Source organism: Barbatula barbatula (assembly GCF_947034865.1).
Source record: "Barbatula barbatula genome assembly, chromosome: 24".
In the NCBI taxonomy this organism is placed as follows: Eukaryota; Metazoa; Chordata; class Actinopteri; order Cypriniformes; family Nemacheilidae; genus Barbatula; species Barbatula barbatula.
Window position 1 is genome coordinate 6460683 of NC_136787.1, and position 16676 is coordinate 6477358.

Below are 16676 nucleotides of genomic sequence, written 5' to 3' on the forward strand. Positions count from 1 at the left end.
CTTTATACATCACAGGAGAAAGAAGCCGTGAACCCGCTAACAGGCGGAGGTCAATGTCACCTGAATGTCTCACACACACGACGAGTCAAGTTCATCTCGATGTGTAAACAGCGTGACTGACTGTGTTAATGGAAATGATGAAATCGGTTTCACTGTGTTCTGGAACTAGCAGATCCACAGCGGTTTGATAAAATAAAGTTTCCATAAGGCGAGAGGTGAGAACAGCGTGCTCTCTCGAACACACACATCCGGTGCACCACAGAAGCTCTGAGATTTAACCCTCTAATCAGATCAACATTAAAAGCTTATAATCAGTGAGGTCTTTGTGTCCTGAACAGCCTGCCGTGATGCCTGTGAAGCGGTTACACCACTCGTCATTGCATCTGACTGGTAGTTTGTTTAAGTATTATATTTGCTTTGTAAATTGATATAAAATGACTGAGCAGTGTCGGCACAAATAGACCTGTGGTTAGTATTAGCATGCCAACATATAGCGCCAGTATGCTCATGGCAAAGCGAGTTTGATTCCAGTCTCGACGGTCCTTTGCCCATCCCCTACGAGAGCCCAATGCTTTCCTTTCTGCTCTCCAATGTCCTGTCCCAATAAAGGCAAAAGCCCCTAAAATATAACTTAAAAAATATAGTCTGAAGTACAATCCCACAATTACTTTTACAGTTTCCATCACTAATATACACATTACAGAAAATAAACATACATAATAGCTAGAATTACACATTTTGTACAGTTAATTTCAAAATTTGATTCTCAACCATGTATTCTAAAATACCATAATGAAAAACAGGAAATTGGCGTTTCAATTATTTAAAGTGTCAATCTGTACATTTATTTTAGTAAAGAATTTACCAAAATCAATTATTGAGCATGTACACGAAAGAGAGGAGTTTAAAACTGTCACTACCCTTCCGGGATTCACCACGGAAAGCTTGTAATACTAGTTTTAATTTTCCTTGTCGGGTCGTGTTTCTCCGGAAATCCTAATTTGGAGTCTTTTGTCAAAGCGTCATTTCGTCACATTCGTAAACAGAACGAAGAGGATCTGGCTACTAGCCTGTGTGTGGATGATGTGATCCTCACAACTGCTGGGTAGGGTTATATACAGAATTTTTTCTTGGAAACTTAGTATTATTTATGGCAGTGTTTAGTACTTTTACTTTTAAATGCCAAGCAGCACTGAAATCTGGGGATTCATCAGTTGTGAAAACCAAGAAAGTACGAACTGATGAGAGCTACAAAGAAAAAGGGAATGTGATAGGACTCGTGTGAATACAATATTTAATATTGGCTAGGCATTTCAAAGGTGGCGTGAACTTTTCGGACATGGCTTTATTTCTTCTAAACAGGTAAGACATTTCAAAACATAACACCGCAACTCACTTGTTGTGTTAATACAAACGGGTACCGTCAGCATTTGAGACCTGCGATCACATTCGGGTATCTTCTGTCCAGTTCACATTACAGGACTTTCCATGAGCAAGAACAAAACAGGAGACTCCCGGCCAAAATGGCAGTGTTCGCAGGCATGGAAATGACGAAATAATATAAAAATGCTTCAACGCAGCCTCCAATATGTGCTATTTGGGTCTGTTTATGTTCTTTTAGTTTTGTGTTCTATCATCTGCCATGTTATCTGTTATGTTTATCATGCGCTACTGATGTACAGTGAAGATTCTCACAGGTGCACTGTCACAAGCCAAACGTGACATACGACTCAACACATCAGACTCATCCGCACAGTTGAGCAGTGCCAAATCACAACAGTTGTAAAGAGAATATGAACTGAAGTACCAATTACAAACAGAGATGGCGACAAAGAGGACATTCTTACAGAATGCCACTTAAATAATATTCTCACCTATAAACAGTTTAGATCAGATTTGCTTAATCGGACTAGGTGTTACAATCCCGCAATTCAGCACAGTTGAATTGCCCAATAGTACATTTCCCATGCCTTCGGCATGATAGAGGGTGGAGTAAAGAATATGACTTTAGGAAAAGGAGGTCTGTGGTTTATCTGGGTTCGTCGGGCAGGCATCCTCTGTGTTTGGAAGATGAATGATTCTAGAGATGCTTATTATATTATATAATTATATTAAAAATAACCTGAAGACATGAAATGTTGGGCAACTTGAAGAAAAGCTCTTATAGCGCAGCTTCCCTATTAGCGTAAATACAGTGATAAGCGCCACAAACAGATTGTAGCATTATGATTTTAGTCGGAGGTTAAAGTTGAAGAGATTGTGTGGGTGATTGAATCGAGATCAGCATCTCGATTCAATCGTGCAGCTCTACTTGGAAATAAAAAAAAAACATTCCCAGTCAATCCTCTAATTGTTCAATCCAGTTCACACAAATCATTTTAATTCAGTTATTTACTCAAACTTTAATGATTTTTATATTAAACAGTATATTTTACTCTGATTGTAAGGGCTTCTCTAGAACAAAATACAAATTTAACTCCTTAACATTTGCAGCAGCCAAAAACCTATGAGAGGAGAACTGACCTACATGTAAACGCATCCATTCAGTTGTCCGATTAAAGGTGATGTAGGTCTTTTTTGTCCTATGCCATTTTAACATGCACACAGAGCCAGAATTACGACATTTGTTGCTGGATTACCCTGAAAATAAATACTGCTTCAACCGATGTTAAAGTCACGGAAGCTGTTATTTGACCGTAGGTTATCTGAATGTGTGTAGCTGATTCTTATTACCAGCTGTAGGACTGTGATGAAAGTGAAAGTAGTTTAGCGCGTAATGTCTAGTGTCAGAATATTAGACCCTGCAGTGTGAATGCAGCCGCAGTGACCTCACGGATAGTGGGGAAGAGGGGGGGTAATAAAGATCAAGGTTTGCATCCATTCAGAGCCCGATCTCCAGAGACTGCACCATCCGCAACCAATGTTGCTGAGACTGCATCCGCTGACAAAGACTATTTTCATGCGAGAGGGCCGAGTGGGCACACAATAAACGTGCACGCTCTCTGTGCTTTAGCCACTTTGTTCACAGTTGTGTTCCGACTTTGAATATTACATATTTTTCAGGTGGAGCAACGTTCCTCGCATTACAAGATGGCTGTCAAATCAAACACAAACAAACTGGAGCATCTGACAAGCATCCAACCTCTCAAGCAGAGCATTTATGAGGAAACAAGCTAGTATTTGATTCATTACCTCCATCTGAAACATAACCACCACCTCTACTAGACAAAAGTGCACGAAAACACATGACAGTAAAAGTGAAAGAACATATACCGTTCCTATTGTTTTCCTCCTCTAATCTGTAAAAATAACTCCAACCAGAGGCAAAGTGGGTCAGAGAAATCCCAGGATAGCAGAGAGAATCAGCCAGTGCAGACAGAGCTCAGCCCATCACAGCTACACACACACGCAAGTGTAAAGATGCTGTATGCTGCTTTGCGCTCACACCGAACATCCTTAAAAAATATACATTTAATTCATGAATCCATTTGTTCATAAATCATTTCTCAAAACCTTCCTTATCTATTGGTTTACAGTATATGCATGTATAATATTTATGCTGTCTTCTGTGTATTTAGTCTCTTAATGTTGTGTTTTAATCAACCTGATCGCACAGGAATCTGAAACTGCGATGTTCATAATTGAAATCTACAAAATAAATTCCAAATTTCCTCAATAAAAAGATCTAAATTGAACATTTTGTATTTACTAATAGTATATATAGTACATGTGAAGAGTTTGGTGAGAAATGAGATTAAAACTAGCGAATTAACGATATGGGAAGTTTTATTTGAAGTTATCTTTGCAGAAAATTTTCATTATTACAAGCTAAAATTAAAATAACGTATTAACACAACACTATTCATATTATTATTTTTGGCTCCGAACGCCTGCAGCGGTTTTCCCTGTCGCTTGTAACGATGACTCAAGATGCAGTCAAGGAGGAGTCAAGATGCATAACATTGCTCGTGTCACTTTTATACATTTATGTTTTTGAACCGTTAGTTTGGTTTCCACATTTCAGCACATAACGGCACTTTTGTCTCTGAACGTATTGCAAATCAGAGATCAAATGATCGTAAGGTAAAGAAAATGGAACACACACGGCTGTTTTAGCTTCATTAAAGTTCAGTATGATTAATCCGTTAAGTATTACACATATACAAAGTTTTTGGACCGCCTTCTTGGCCATTCTTATTCATACTTAAGACAAGTCGACTATACGGTCACAAAACGTCATATGAGTCGTAGCGCACATCCCTACTCTTGACTACATATCCACAATTCAATACATTTTACAACCTCATTTCAATCAATTAGATCTGCTGACCAGCAAGACAACGGACTAAAAGAAAAGCCATACAATTATCCCATTACAGAGCTGAAGTTTGTCTTTGCAATGCCAATTGTGTCCCAACACTTGTATTTCTCTTTGTTCAAGACTGAATCTGTAAATAGACAGCAAAGGAACGGGTCGAAATTAGCAGCGGCTGTCAAATCTACCCGCTGTGACGCAATCAGGGTATGACATGAAAAGCGAATGGCAGCAGCCAGGTTTACTTCTCCACAGTAAGCCACCAGGTGATTTATCATGCTAACAAGGCTGACGCTGCCCACATCAAGCCTGATCGCTAAATGCTAATCGGGAGAGACTTCCAACCCTAAAAACCAGCCATTGTAACAAATAGCCATCTCACAGACTAAACATTCCTCATGTTTGATAGTCCATTTCATAGCATCCTATCAGAATCAGTGTGGGCAAATTTGACTCGAAACATCACTCCACCAACATCCACACCCAGATAAAAAGACCAAAGGGGCACACAATGTTCCTGCATGCATTCGCAAGGAAGCAACTCAGAAATCCCTGGGATTTGTCAACCTCAAGAAATGAGGGGAAGGTATGCAGCACGGGGTGTCCCTCGACGTGTGGGAGATTTCCAATTACAGGCTGCTCCTGAGAGCTTAGCAGACGACCACGAACTGCCACGAGAAAGTTGAAAAGCCAGTATGTGAGGCTCAATGACACACAGAGGATGAAGAACACTCGCTCTGATGAAATCGATATTTGAGTTCAGCTGAGAGACAGAGTAGAGAAATTAAATCTGGACAGTAGGGTGGTACACATTGCGTGACAGGCAGAAATGTGCCAAGCGGTAGAGCATCACCCAGCTATAAAAAAACTACCGATTGCACCTTTCAGTATAAGGGGGGCCTTTTATATTATAGTAATAATTCTGTCATCATTTATTCACCCTTGTCACTCGAAACCAGTATATGACCCTTTCTTCTGTGGACCATAAAAGAACATAGTTTGTAAAAGGTTTAGTTTCTAATGTCAAAATAAAAATGTCTGTGTTCTGTACAAGAAAGTCAAGTTGGAGTAAATTAATGAAATTCTTTTTTAAACTATGCATTTGAACCCATTCGTTTCTGTACTGATGTCACACTTTTTGTACTTAAAAAACATTTTTTGGTTATCATAAAATATATGGTTCTTTGAGCAAAACTTAGAGGAAAATGTCAGTTGACTAGTTGGTTGGAAACGGTGCTTATTCGCAAATGTGTTTATGCAATATTCCAATTTTGCCCATAAGCTAAATTCGCAACTTTGGATGGAAACCCAGCTAATGATGCAGGTTCGAACGTGGCCTATAACATCCTTAAATCCAGTCACTTTCCATTACTCCTGTTAAATGAAAGCCACATAAAACAAAATCAAGTGAGCTGTTAGATATTCAGGATGTTATGATACAATGTCAAGCAAGTAGTTTATGTTCTGTCACGGCACAGGAAGACGTCACTCACAGGAGCATTAGAGCGAGACAGCGACAGATAAGCGGCTTCAGGAACACATCAAGGACTCTATCTGTAATGATACATCGACACATACACACCCAGGATGATAATGTTGCTAAAGTAAGAGGGGTTGTTGGCTGAGGCTGGTACATTTGGCTGGAGGAACAGATATTTGTGATTTGGCTTGTGATTTTGGTCATTTAGATTTTGCCCTGATAAAAGTGCTGGGGCTGTTTAGTAAACTTGCATCAGATGGACATCTGTGGCTGTTACACGAGTGTTGCATAAAGATGATGCAATGTAAAAATAGCACATGCATCTCAAGACACAGAATACTACACATACACATAATAATATGATAATCACATGTGTACATTGACACGTCGGTGTCTCATAATTATTTATAGTGTTTTCTTGACCAATGCGGTAAATATGTGGGGGGAAGGGCTGCTCCACTAAAAGTGATAAATGCATTACCGTTGAAATTGTGGCCCACAGAAACGGGCGCAGATGGCCATTTGGAGCTCTCGGTGGGCCAGAGCTCATGTGGACCAGTACAGCTCAATGTGTCACGCTCAGAACTCAAACAGGTGGAGCTAGAGGACTCCCGACACTGACAAAAGCAGGTTTCCCGACCTGCAGAATGCGATGGCAAACAAACGGTTGGTAATCCTGCAACAAAGGAGGACTTTTCCATCGCTTCAATTGGGGTAACTGTCATATTTGAACTAGAACAGTTATACCTGTATTTTGTTAAAACTAAACACTCATATTACAAGTGGATACTGCAATACAGCTGTGGCTTGAAAGTATAATTCGTGTAATGACCACAGACTGTATAAAACAGGTAATAACTTATATATTTTAAGATATGGCATTGGATCACTTTCTCTCCCCCACTCTTCTTCTAACAGCGTTCACGCCCATTTTAGTTGCATTATTCAAAACAACAGTGAAAGGGGGGCGGGGGGTAGGGTCGCTTTTAAAGGGTCACCAAAAATGGGTCACCAGAAATGAAAAAAAGTCATAATTTATTCATGTTTTTTAAAACCTGTATATGACTAGGGTTTGGTATTGTTCGGTATCGGTGCCTAAATCAATACCTTTAATGTCATTCACCTGTTTTAAGACTCTTTTTTAAAGAACAATATGTTCAATTAAACAATATTTATTAAATCATAAAAAAACACACCAAAAGTTTAAGCGAATGGGAATGAGCATGGACACTAACATTGAAAGATGTTAATAGTGTTTTCCCTTTACGTTGTTTAATGCTCACCATAGTTAATAAAAATGGGCAGAAAATGCATTGAATATATCAACAGATTAAGTCCATGTACAGAGAGCCTTCAGTCTACATTATATGTGCATTATTTTAAAATCAGACAGTATATATAATGAATAAGTATAATTACATGCCTATACATGCAGTATAGGCCGACTGATGTCTAGAGTTCAGACTGACGGATGTTATAATGGCACCGGGCTTCGGTACCCAACCCTATACATGACGCTTTGTTCTTTGGAAAGTTGGGGAATCAACTTGGAAGTCAATGGGGGCCAATGTTGTTCAGTTATCAAAGCTCTTCAAAATATCTTCTTTTGTGTTCTGCAGAAGAAAATAAGTCATACAGGTTTGAAACGACAAGGGAGTGTGTGCATCATGACAGTCACGTTTTCACTCACCACTTTCATCACATTTTTATCTTTAGACAAACTATCCCTTTTGGGCTGCGTTTCATTGGCTTAAAAAAAGACGGCACACAAAAATAATTTGACTCATAGCATTTCAAAGATTGGCCATGAGAATCGTGTAGTGATTTGAAAGCGTTAGAACGGAAAGGAAATAGTAAAAAAGGAATGTCGTCATTGATACTTTTCATGGTTAGTTAATCACAAGACTGTAATTTCAATTAATAGTGTTGCAATACTACGTGTGTGCTGCCTGTGACGCATTTGAAACAGGACAATCAGAAACAAACATTCCATCATCATTGAAAGCCTGGTCTTTATTATAACCCATCCACTTACTGTAGGAATTCAACCAACCCGTACGAGCCCAGAATTGAGCAACATTACCAATTAACCTTAATGAACAGACCGACAGTCATTATAGGGCTCTCAACAGCCACCACGGCGGTTCTGAAACACTGAATAAGATCGGTGTCAGATAAGTGCAGTTCTGTCACAAAAGTACAATACAGTCCGGATCATTTCCTACAATTAAGTCTGACAGCTTAATCCTCGCTGCCATAACTCACACACACAAGCTATTGTGGAAAGAATAACAAGGACTGTATCACGTGCCAGAGCCAACGCAATAACCCTGACTTGTCTTTATCAATATTCCTCTCACTCTTTTATAGGCTAAACAGAGGGCTTCTTTCATCTCTCTAATAGCGTGCCAGCAAAAGTACCGGGCCTGGTCTAATTGGTTAATTCTCAGAGGAGTCAAAGGGTTGATGACCATCAAGGCAGAACAAATCAAAGTGTCTGATACCCCACGTTTTCTTCATTACCCTTCTCTTTTTTTTGTTCTCTCCATCACCTATAAAAAAAATCAGCCCTGGCGATGCCACCGTGCAAGAAACATCCCTTATTAAATTACACACGCGAAGCACTTCAATGTCAAATAGGGATTAATTGCTACACGCAATAGCATTCAAGCGACTGGGTCTCCTATGCCTCACAAAGAGTTCTCTTAAATCTAGTAAGACTACAATAAAAAGAGACAGAAACAAATACTGCATCTAGAAATACTCTCGTTTCTGCTGACAGAAGTTTAGACCAAATCCACTGAGAAAGTTATGTGACAGTTCCAAGGATAAAGAATTCAACTTCAGCCCCCTGAATTACACTTTATTTAAATGCATTTTACTAGTGCTTGCTCATATGGTGGGTTAGGGATTCGAACACACGCCTGACTCTAGACTTTGGAGCACAACTCATCACACAGTTTGTGCTATGAACATAAATGATACATAAAAAGCACAATGCATCAGACAAGCACTCCTTACATTCTGCCGAAAACAAAGAAATCAAATGTATCTATTAACTGGCCTTTTCTTAAAGTAAATAAAGCATTTACCATCCGCATGGCACGATGCCCAGATTTAAATAAACCATAAAATAAACAGAACTAAACCATAATTTAACATTTTATTGCAATACCCGTTTTGGTTCTTTCCATCAAATATTTGCTTAGATTAGATTATAGAAGGTTTATCTCAGGTCATCATTTCATTTCCATTTTGCAGAACTTAAGTCAGAAATAGCCAAACAACCTTAAACAGCTGTGCTGTGGAAATATAAAAGAGCTTCATACCACCAAATATATTCAATCTCCTGTGTAGTGCAGATTTGTTTAGTCCATTGTTAGTTTTAAATGCAGGCGAGTGCATGTGTCCACCAACACGAGTGTGGTGTGTCCACCAACCCTTCAGGTCCGTCTCTCTCGTTGACTCTCAAACACCTTACATGGCCATTCCTTCCCATGCCTGCGTTAGATCTGGTTTCTGCTCATCTCTGGATGCATTTCCGCTGCTCCTGACGCCGTGTCAGCTGTACACGTATACACAAACTGCCTGTTGACACAGCGCAGGGCACTTTCCCACTGCGTACTTCACCAGGAGCCCCAGACCTCCATCCATCCTTTTGTATAAACTCACGATCAAGTTTACACCTCCTACCTTGCTCTCTTCTTGCTTGGACCCCAAGACAGCTCAAATGATAAACTTCTATTAAAGGACTGGAATAAAGTCAGTGTTACATTTTAAGCCGGCCTAGCTGGTCGTGCAATGGTGTTCATTTGGTTTAGCTATAGTCAGCCAAGTTGCTCTCACCGCCTGCCCATTTGAAAAGTGCCAAAACCACCAAATCACACCAGTCTGACCAGGCCGGTAGAACAGAATGCATTTGTTTAACTGTTTATTTCTAAACCCAGCGCTATACGTGCCAGTTCTTTTATGGGCCGTTTGCCGCATGCGATTCATCTCTCATTATCCAGTAGAAGGTACATCCTAGCAGCCAAGAAACAAACATAAAACAAGCCAAACATAGTTGGCACAGTGAGATGTGATGCCCATTGCTGCTAACCGACGATAATGTATAATTGGTGCTGTTGTTGGAACTTTTGCAGTTGCAACACCCCAAAACTGTATGTGTAAAACTTGAGTACAATACTTCTCCTTTTATAAGAAAAGTTCCTTCATCTTGGTCTTGGTTCTCTCTTTCTCAAACACTCTCAATAGAAAGGCTTTCCTTGTCATCCAAAGAGTAATAAGATGTCCTGACGGTAGAGGGGAGAACGGTGTCTGGTGCCCTGGCTCTGGAGGAGGAAGTGGGCTTTGGCTCGAGTCAAGCTCAAACTCCCCCACCTCTGTTAGCAATGTCAGCTTTTCCCATCAGCTCAGAGAAAGCCAAAGTAGCTCTGATCGGTTCAGAGAGAGAGAAAAGAGAGAACACAAACATTTGATCAAGTGGATAGACACTAACCCATTTTGCCCAACATATACAAAATCTATAAGAAATAGTTAGAGCTGGGATGACATTGTGTATTTTTTTTCAATAAATTACTGTTAAATGCCACCACGTTCGAAAGCAAGAGGGCGCTCTCGTGCAGAAACTCTGAATACGGGACACAGAAGAAGAACGATTTACACACGTAGTTCCAGGAAATGCGAACGGACATGTTCTATCGCTGTTCTTCAAACCTTAAAAATAAATCAAGTATATTTATAATGATGATGTTTGACGAATTGTTTCAATCGCGTAGTTATTGTAGATTGAGCACGAGAATACAGAATTGAGCTATTTCAGAATCAACCTAGACAGGTGTAATTTGTGTGAATGGCGATATATATCATCACAGCACTAGTGGCTAGACACTCACTAACCCATTCAGTCCAACAGCCACATACATCCAATTCAATAAATGTTGACAAAAGTTTTGAGAGTTTGGCTTCCCAAATCATTTTCATTATATGGAAATGAGACGCCAAGAAGATGTGAAGATGTTTGAACTGTCCATGTAACCATCTGAAAAGAAAAACCTATATTCACCAATATTCTGGACTGTAATTGTACTTTTGTTTTGGCTCAAATGAAGACAGCTCGGACACACGCAGAAATGAAAAAGAAAAAGTTTCAACTTGCTCTCTCAAGGGAATTCGGTCCTTACAAACAAGTGCAATCTTTCGCATTTCTACCCAAGGCAATATGTGATAGCCACAAGCTATTTTCAGCCAATGTGCCAAGCAATTTCCAAAGCAAATGCTGAGCTCACAGCAGTGTGTGTGTCACAGAGAGACAGAGAGAGACAGAGAGAGACAGCGAGACAGAGAGAGACAGCGAGACAGAGAGAGACAGCGAGACAGAGAGAGACAGCGAGACAGAGAGAGACAGCGAGACAGAGAGAGACAGCGAGACAGAGTGAGACAGCGAGAGACAGCAAGACAGCGAGAGACAGCGAGAGACAGCGAGAGACAGAGAGAGACAGAGAGAGACAGAGAGAAGACAGACAGAGACAGACAGACAGAGACAGACAGACAGACAGACAGAGACAGACAGAGAGACAGACAGAGAGAGAGACAGAGAGAGAGACAGACAGACAGACAGAGAGAGAGACAGACAGACAGACAGACAGACAGACAGACAGACAGACAGAGACCAATTGCATGCAGAAACAAACTTCGCAGTTATGCTCTTTGTTCTTGTGAAAAAATTCACAAACACAACCTCATTTTCATATGGTTTCTTATTAAACACAAATAATATGAAATTTATATGAAAATATGAAAACTCTGTCTGTCTGTCTCCAGGTACTGATATGAGGATTTTTATACCGCGTCGTGTCGCGTACTACAGTTCGTTTATTGCAACGGGAGCGTTCTGGTTTGTCGCGTCGTTAACTCGCAGTGCAGATGGGGTGTGAAACTGCGGAAGTCCCTTCACAGTACGCACCTGCTGCGAAATGATCGTCAACCCTTTCCTAACAGACGTAACATGTCGGAGTCTGTCATAAAAACACAACACAGCCTCATCATCGAAACACGTGCGCGTCATTAACGCACTTATAAACCGAAACAAATAAAACGACGATAAACCGCGAGCACGCGTGAAAACTTCCTCTGAAACGAGACGACGCTTAAGGTTCAGACTCGTTTGCACTTCATGTTACATTCGGAAAACAGAAGCAACTTTAAAATGCAAACGCGCGGAGTCTCCGCTCGAGCGAATCTCCCGCGACTACTGCAAGAGTGCAACACACACGAGCACTAAAAGATGTTAAAGCGCTACTTACTTCTGAACCAACAACTGTGTGATAATCCAGCCGTATCATGAACGTGTCTGAGTCGAGTTCAAGCTAATGTTGTGGTGTCGGCAAGACACTCAGCGTGTCCGTATGCTGCTGCCGCCTCCTATCGCGCGCACCGAAAGAGGAGCGCGCAGAAGCGGGTACGAGCTCAATTCATTATTTACGGCGAGCGGACTTCACCGTCTTACCGAAGTTTCCCTACAACGATCTCGCGTGAAAATCACCTTCGTACATTTCCCCGTGAAATCTTTACTAGATCCGTGTGACCGTCCGGTTACTTATACATACATGTGCCCCGAAAACACGCTTTGCATTAACATGGGATTGGCTGTAGCCTACTGCCTACGCATACGCGAAACGTAAAAAGTGATGACGTTTGACTGACATCACATTTTGACAGGCTTACCAACGAGAAAAAATAACACAAATAAATAGTGAAAAGTGCAAAGATTGAATTCCGTCGCTCGTTGTAAACAGTCTCGCGTTACATCCCGGGGTTTATTCTCCTTCATCCCCTGCTAGTCTAATAAATTATTCAGCTACAGCAGATGCGCCAGCTCGACCCGACTGCAGCATCTGAACGGCGACGTGAAGTTAAATGCAAGCGAGTAAATGCAAAAACATCGCGCGATTGCGCTGCATGGAAACGCATCAAATGCACGTGCATTTATAGGACTGAGGATGTAGATCCGCCCGGCCCAACAGATGCAGTGTTTTAGCTCACAGCATCAGCAGCATACGCGGACAGACACAGTCAGAGACGATGCCCTTCATGAGCAGATTAAACAGTCATCGCAACATGAAAACACGCATTAAGCCCTTTCACTTATCCCGTTGAAGCGCGATATAAACACCGTGTGGTGTTCAAGAGTCCCGAAGGAGGTCAATTACCGTAGTCTTGTGTGTCGTACCGATATTCCTCCAGTCAAGTGTTTCTTTCTCCGGCTGTCTCGCTCTATCTGCTTTCCAACTGCTTCAAGTGTTTTGGGCGACGGGCGCGTTCACGTCATGATATGCGCGCGCTGTAATTGGAGGACCGCAACAACTGATACACTGTAACACCTGAGCGACTGTCTGCTACAATGTTAACATTCGTCTTATTTCACCGGAAATTAAACAAATTGATATAAAAGGAGCCACACTTGTGGAACGTTGTTTATATTATGCAACTGTTTGTTTCATGAAATTGAACAAAAGGAAATTGATTCTAAAATATGAAGCTGAATGTATACAGTTTCATCCATCAGACCCATGGCCTGGACCGAAGTTAATTTCCGGTCTGTGTTTGCTTGGTTTTAATAGGCCCTATAACAGGGCTATTCATTTGGCGGCCCGCGGGCCACATGCGGCCCAGAAGCAACCTCAGAGTGGCCCCGCAATAGAAAGTATAAAAGGGAAAATAGGGTCGCGTCAGCGATATTTTTCTCTCCACTATGGCCACGCCAAGACCCGCCCTTCAATAGCATTCACACACTACTATTGGCCAGGTGTCCATGTGAAATGCCTAACCCCAACCAATCGAGCTGCTTCGTAGGGCGGCTCTTGGCGTGGCCATAGTGGGATTGGTAATTTTGCGTCCCGCCAAAACTACCAACACGTAAACAATGCAGAGCGTGCTGTGCCGGTAGTAGCCTACATTACTATCAATATGTCTTTCTCAACACTGAAACGTAAAATTGACAATGAAAACCGTCAGTTTAACCCTGCCTGGACTGACAAATACTTGTTTATTTTACCGCCACATCCAAATGCCAAACCGATGTGTTTAATTTGTAATGAGTGCGTTGCAGTAAAGATTACAATCTGCGGCGGCACCACATTGAGAAACACCAGACTTTCCGCAGCAATTTTCCTGAGGGATCTCAAGAGAGGGCTGCAAAAGTGCAGAGTTTGATTGCATCTTACAACCGGAGCAGTGTTACCATGGTACGGTCATTTACAGCCCAAGAGAGAGCTACCGCAGCATCCCTTCGTGTTTCCTGGATATTGGCAAAAAAGAAAAGGCAATTCACAGACTCTGAAACCGTGAAGGACTGTATGCTGGCCATCGTGGATGAGGTGATAAATGACGATAAAATTAAAACGAGCGTGGCATCTGCTATAAAAAACGTACCCCTGTCAGATACTTCCAACAGTCGGAGAGTTGAAATTCTTGCTGCAGATGTGTATGAAACTCATAGCAGCGGCGAAGCAGCTCGTAATGACACATTTTAAAACCAACACAAACAAATTTATTGAAAAACATGTAAGCCTTATGAGTGGCCCAACTAACCTTTCTCGGTTTGAAAATCTGGCCCAACTGAATTTGTAATTGAATAGCCCTGCCCTATAATTCTATTCTATCTAGTCTATTCATCTATTTTAGTTAAATATACATTTAAAATTTCAATACAAGTTGTATTGTAATGAATCGTGGTGTGAGATTTTGAAAACATGCTGTTAATATTAGCCTACATTGTTTTATATTATTCATATTTATATTTATCATATAAGATAACATTAGAGAGAGATTTTGCCATCACACCTAGGACAAATGTAAATGTTAGTCTGACAACTGCCCGCATACATAAAATTAAAATAAATACTTATATCAAATACATATTAGTGGATCCTAACGATTTTGAGTGAGTCCCCATTGTCCAATGTTTGAAGGCAAAAATGCAAAGATGCACAGTATATTTGTTTGAGTTTATTTCAATACTCTAATGGAAATTTTCTATCCTTGCTTCATGAAGTGTTTATCTTTGTTTTTCATTCCTGTTATTCTATCCTTGCTTCATGAAGTGTTTATCTTTGTTTTTCATTCCTGTTATTCTATCCTTGCTTCATGAAGTGATTATCTTTGTTTTCTAATGTGTTTATCACGTTTTTCTCTATGCGCGTCATACCGTTTCATTGCTTATGATACAGATTAAACGACAACAGAATTCTTTGCAAAGAACCTCATGCCTCTCTGTGCATTGTGTTTGTCTGGGCTGACCCACCTGCTTTAAGGAATAAAAAAAATCCATGACAGTACTTTAATATCTTCCTCCTGAAAAGCCCTTGAAAGTTTGTTAAGACCCCCTAGTGGGTCCTGATTCAGAGAAAGATAGATCTTGTCAAATGGCGTAATAACCCAGTAAGGTGAGCATGAATGATGAGACACACAATGACTTTAATGTTTATGAATCAGCTTTCAGTCGAGCACATGAATCAGATCTACACTGATCACAACTGCATATTTCAATTATGAGTGTTTGAAAATGTGTTTGCTGAGAAATAAATCAGTGTTGGGACAGGGAATAGAGAATACTTCAGCCTTTCACATTCATTTCCCAGATTTTTCAAAGCAAGGCTAAACATATTAGTCCGGTCTCTCCTGTAGAACAGCATGCCAAAGACACAGCCACCACAACCCCATCCCTCCCCCACATACACACAGTTCAACACAGGTTACAGCACTTCAATTCCTGTTCTGTTTAAAGGGTGTGATACCTACCACAAGTGTCTAGGACAAAAGAGCATATTGTCAGTTACAAACACTTCTCTATTCATCATGAATGCAGTACAGACACGTATAAATGAAACAAAATTCCATATAACTCTATTTAAACAAACACGTCTCTACTAGCGTAATGTCCGCAGTCATCTATACAAGAGGTGACATAATCTAATAAACCTGCATGTTTTTGCATAAATTAGTGAGCTTCAACCTGCAACATTTTAAACCATCAGCTCCTCCCTCTTGACTCAGTTCTTCATAAAGTGCTGTGGAAACATGGCCATGAGGCTTTCATTTTCTAAAAATAGTACAGTCTTTGAATACAACTGAAGAAAAGGAAGCTTAACCAGGAAATAGAAGTACATATGCTGTTGGATAAATATCTTGGGTTGTAGAGCCTCTTTTCTATAATAAATAAATAATGTGATATAGGTAGGTAAGGGGCTGATCCATGACCAACGAGAACCAACATCTCTTATAGTTTGCAAAATGATGGTCACTTAATAGTGTGCTACTTAAATGTTACTTGAACTTTGGTCAGACTTGACTTTGCTTTGTTCAGACGGTAGTACGAAAACGTAAATTTGCTAATTTTTTTACCTTTCTGTTACCGAGAGCTCACGCTGTGACGTTTTTCAGCAACCATCTACTTACTAGCTGAAATATATTTAAAAAATTCTCGTTTTTGCCGAAGGAGATAACATATTTACGAAACACACTCAGTCTGTCCGTTTAGGGTATGAGACAACATGAGAAATTCCATTCAAGGGGACCCGCAGTGTACAGTATTTACGGTAGATAGGAATAGCTCATTCTTAGGTTAAAAAAGAAATATTGTACAAGTATGCCCTCCGGACTTTTGACATCCATACAGTATGTGCTTTGGAAGCTCTGTTCTCTCCTCCACACCTCCATGTCTGGATGTTCAAGCCTGAAAGTAGGGTTTTCTGTCCCCACGGGACTTCCATCCTGACCTGCCAAACCCAGAACACACTGCCCCCCTCTTATCCCCACCTGGATCACAGCAAGACAAAAGCGGCACAGATGGCCAGCACTCACTCCTCCCCCACATCCCCA

General features: G+C 40.7%; 1 protein-coding gene across 7 annotated transcripts in view; it reads right to left on the reverse strand.

Moving 5' to 3' along the window:
• Positions 1-13187, reverse strand: part of strbp (spermatid perinuclear RNA binding protein) — a 69993-nt gene extending 56806 nt beyond the window's left edge. For 2 of the 7 annotated variants that reach the window (XM_079448544.1, XM_079448549.1), the window contains exon 1: positions 13007-13098. The gene's annotated coding sequence lies outside the window, so the exon portion shown is untranslated. Of the gene's footprint in view, positions 1-12100; positions 12452-13006 lie in introns of those variants that run through there. The other 5 variants (XM_079448545.1, XM_079448548.1, XM_079448543.1 and 2 more) reach the window with 4 other exon arrangements.
• Positions 13188-16676: the final 3489 nt, after the last annotated feature.